We start from the raw sequence: 4,955 nt of genomic DNA, 5'->3' as shown, positions 1-4,955 counted from the left end.
CGGTCTTTCAACAGGATCAGAGCTCCATAAGGCAGTGCACTTATCACCTGAAGAAGACGCCACCTCTTGGGAGTGCCTCGCTTTTACAGTTCAGGACTCCAAAGGGCATGGCCAGTTACCATCCCCTCTGACCTCTGGGTGATAAGAGAGATACAGGTGTTAGCAGTCGCACCCCCTGGTGTCCCAGAGTGGTAGTGCTTACATCAGATGAGCCTGGAAGGTGACCCTCGACACACATGTATGACGAGTGCAATGCAGTAAGAAAGAAAGAAGTCAATAAACAGTCCATAAAAAGGCAGTGCAGTTATGGAAGTTAAAAACAGAAAATCCATACTGTAAAGTCCCTCGTTGAAATGATTCAAGGCATCAGTTTAGTCTCGGCAAGATAAGCACACCTTTCTCAGCTGCCATCAACTGTCTCTCGTCCCACCTGCCCTCTCCAGCTTCAGCTGGGAAACACCTAGCCGGCCCCCGTCATCACGTATGCTGTATTGTCCTATCTGGACCCCTGGAGGGACAATCCATGTCCCTGCTCTTACACTAAAGTTCAGCAGGGAGACCCCTCGGAGTACCAGTACCTTGGCTCCACTGCAGTGGTCCGGCCACCCCCACTTCCTCTTCTTGTACTGCCGATCTTTACTTGATGTTCACTCTCCTTATCCACCAACGTTCCCCCAGTAAAACACCAGTGGGCACTGTGCTTAATTACGTACCCCAAAGTGCCAACGAGGCAATCAGCCAGACCAGGCTCGTCACAGAAGTAAACCTAGTTTATCTCATATGTGAGTAGTTTCAGATATTAATTTGGGATTTTCTCGCAGCTATAGTACAGCATTGTAGCAGCTAACTCATCGCCCTGAAGATAGGAGGGGCTGGATGTCTGATTGACAAGTGACCTGTCACTTTCAGGAGGGTCTGCACTAAGATTCAAGAAGGCAGACGACCAAATAACCAGCAGTCCCATGAAGAAGATGAGGATTGTTTGTGGTTAATTGCTGGGAGAGAGCACGTCAGTAGGAAGGACAATCAGCGATGGGGATGGCACAAGAATGGCAGTTCATAAGAGTGGGAATGTGCAATTATAAATGTTAGGCTTCCTCGATATGGGGAGATTTGTAATTACTATTATAACAAACCTGTTCTTGGGCTTAAGGGCTATTTATTATGTGTGTTAGCCTCTACATCTTAGTACGGGGGGTTTCAAACTCCCGTTCCGCCAGCCAGTTCTGGCCTCCAATCCCCTTTCCACCAGCCCGTATGTGACCTCAACATAATAATACAATCCAGGCCATGAATGGTATATTTATTTAACTATTTTCACCTTCTTCCTTCATTTACTTGTTTAAGTCCAAATTAGTTTAAAAATAGTCATTTTAAATTAAAAATGACTTCAAACTAACATAAATCTTTCACTTCTGTCATTTGGTGCAAATGTGCAGTTTTTATTAAAACAAAAGTAAGTTCATTTTTGTTGGAATTCGTTTTCTTGGTTGTCAATAAGAAAGATATCTCTTTCCAAACTAAAAAGAAAGGTGGAACTTGAACATAAAGAATTTCAAGATAGATGGACATTAAATAATTTTTATGGAATTCAGTGGAAATGCCATCTGTCTTATTTGCAAAGAGAAAGTCGCTGTTTTGAAGGAATATAATCTCAAAACGTGATTCCTCTACTAAATACGGAGAACAGTATGATAAGTGTCAGGGACAAGAGAGGGTTAAACCAGCTACGCAGCTACAAAAAGGCCTGAAATTACAGCAAAGTCTTTATCACAAAGCAAAGAAGGAAGCTGATGGTGCAGTGGATGCAACCCAAGTGGTAAATGAGTTAGTCACTAAGGCAGGGAAGCCACTCACCAAAGGGCAGTTTCTCCAGGACTGGATCTTAAAAATTGCTGAAATATTGTGTCCAGAAAAGACAGGCTTGTTCAAAAAATATCTCCTTATCAGCAAACCCCATGACAGAGCGAATAGGAAGACTCACTATTGGTCATGGACCTTGATTTCTTAGTGGATATTACACAGGAGCTGAATGTACTTAACTTCTTGACACTCCAGGCCCTGATCAGCCCATTACAGCAGCTTATGAAAGTGTGAAAGTCTTCACCACAAAATTCAAATTCTTTAAAACACAGCTTTCTGCCCAAAATCTCCTTCATTTCCCAACATGGTGGTGTCCTGTGGAGGACGGCTCAGCATTCAGTAGTCATACATATACATCTGCTATTGAAAACTTACTGCAGGAATCCGATCACTGTTTGGATGACTTTAGGTGACACCACGACACCCCCAGCTGTTTGCAGACCCTTGTTCAGCTGATGTGGAGAGTGTTTCTGGTTTAATCCAAATGGAACTTATTGACATGCAGTGCAGTAGTGAGCTGAAATCTAAGATCAGAGACGCGCAGCGAAAGCAGACGTGACTGGGCAGTCTGAGAGAATGACCTCCATCCTTCACAGAGCTGCCCAAAGTGTTCAGTCAGGGAATGTGCCTTTTTGGAAGCTCAGATCTGAGTCTCAACTATGAACTTTAATAAATACAAGTGCAGGCGTAGGTTTACTGACGCTAATCCTGAAGGTGTACCTCAGAGTTTCAACTGTAAGCTCCATTAGGGCAAATATGGCAAGGCTGTGTGAGAAGAAACGCTGCCAGGTTTATGGCCAGAAATAAGTTCAAATGTATTCAGATGTCACATGTGGTATTAGGGTAATGCAAAGTTATGTTCATTTATTGAAGTTAATTTAATGAAAAAAGAATTGCGCATTTAAAAGGAAAGTATTTAGAGCACAATTAGCTTTTTGAAAAAAATATGTTAGTAATGGAAACAGAAATGGATTTAAAGAATATCACTGTCTCTTATTGTCCTTGAACATTCATGTGGCCCTGTAGGACATGACAATACCAGCAGTGGCCGAAGACAATTGGAGTTGGAGACCCTGTCTTAGTATTTATAACAGCACATTTCACATGAGAGTGGTTTGAAATATTAGCTGGTCAGATGCACTTGCTGTATAACTCATTTAAAAAGGTAACAATTTAGAAATGGTAACATCTTTAGTCACTAAAGTCATCCCCAGATTAATTTATGATATTCAGTGTCACGTAGAGAATCACCTTCCAGGTTTATCAGAGGTTGGCGATACCACCACAGGGCGAGAGGGGGCGCAGTCACTAACAGTATTGTCTGTTTGTCACCCACTGCAGTGAGAATATGCCCCCTGAGGGTAATTGATGTGGCCCTAATGGCTGAAGGACTATAAAAGAGTGGACACCCCAGAGAATGGCATCTGATAGCGGATCTGAGCTACAAGCAGCACGGAGCTCCCAAAGACGACCCACATTACTGAGCTGACGTTCATTATAGAAGTCAAGAAAACTCCTCTGTCTTTTGTTTATTTTATTTGTATATGTCACTGAATGTTCATCTTGTTTAGGATTATTAACATTTGGATTACAAAGGGGGAACCTAACTGGCACACATAACACTTCCTCGCTGTTTCAAATGCCCTTCCAATTGTCCATACATAGCGAAGTGCAGCTACATGTATTTATTTTTTTTATATTTTATTTATATCTATTTTTACATGAACACACACTTTTATCCACAACACCAGTGTTTTAGTCCAGTGGACCCACTGAATGTCACATTTTCAAAATGTGTCTATGCCAGCGCACTCTGCTTTGCACCTCCAGCCGCAGACCCCTAATGACATCACAGGGTCCTCTGACGTGAGCAGCCAGAGAGAGACCTGCTACTGGAGGTCTGCAGCAGGACCTTTCTGCTTGAAACCGCAAGGTTATTGTCAGGAACAGTGCGGAGGTTCAAGCCTTCCTTTAACTGGCAACTCATGGACTAGGAACCAACACACCTACAGTTAGTCCCACCTTTTAGATGTCATTTTAGTTCTGCATTAGGACAGAAAATCAGTAGGCCATAAAGGTAAAAGAAAAAAAAAAGATCAAGTTATGAAATATTAAAAATAAGGAGTTACTAAGTAACAAGGTCATGTAATCGTTGATAAACACAAAAGTGTGACGGCAGCTTAAATGTCATTGTGGCGATTGTGTCACTGACTGTGCACTGCTCACCCAACAGAATGACACATTTAGGTAACAAAACCACAACATGTTGGCACCCATTGAGAAACAACATGGCATCACGGCCAAATGAAATCAGCACATTAAAATACCATAATAAGCCACAGAACAAAAAGGTGAAACATTTCAAATAAGCAGACATCACAATGTTCCTCCAGACACTCCTGTCTATGAATACAATGCAGTGGTCACTTGATGGGTGGGCAGGGGGAAGAAACGAAGAAGCTCAAAGGAGACCTTTCCTCCAGCGTGGTGTATTATTAACCCCTGAGACAGCCATCTTCTGATCTTCACTACTCTGAAGTTAGTTTGGGATTCTTTTTTGATTTTTCTTCTTTAATTAACCTGAGTTTTGTAGTTGGTTTGTTCTCTCTCATTTTAATTTGTTGATGTTCTCAAATCTGCCTACATATGACCCTCTGCCTGCATTTTGAAAGTCTTTGTGGTATTTGGACTTGTAACAAGAAACCAGTATTACCAGTGCCAATGAAAAAACTCGTAAATCCGGCCCACCTTAAATCCCTTTGCACCTCTCCGTCTGCGTCTTTTGTCTTGAAAATGTGTCGATAAGCACAAGCAGCAAGCAGCCTGCCATACCATCCCTCACACCGCCTCAGAACGGGCAAGAAATTCTCCTAGTTCCAGCCTTGATTGATTATCTGGGATTGAGCTACTCAGAATTGTAATGGGAAATAATTTGATGTGTGTTCTGTGTCTACAATAATCCATGTAAACACATCATTAAAACAGAAATGTTTTTCATATATTAGTAACTAACAGAATACCCGCGGCTTCGCAGCGGAGAAGTAGTGTGTTAAAGAAGTTATGAAAAAGAAAAGGAAACATTTTAAAAATAA

This window comes from Polypterus senegalus, chromosome 2 (assembly GCF_016835505.1).
Source record: "Polypterus senegalus isolate Bchr_013 chromosome 2, ASM1683550v1, whole genome shotgun sequence".
Taxonomy (NCBI): Eukaryota; Metazoa; Chordata; class Cladistia; order Polypteriformes; family Polypteridae; genus Polypterus; species Polypterus senegalus.
This window is presented reverse-complemented; position numbering follows the sequence as displayed.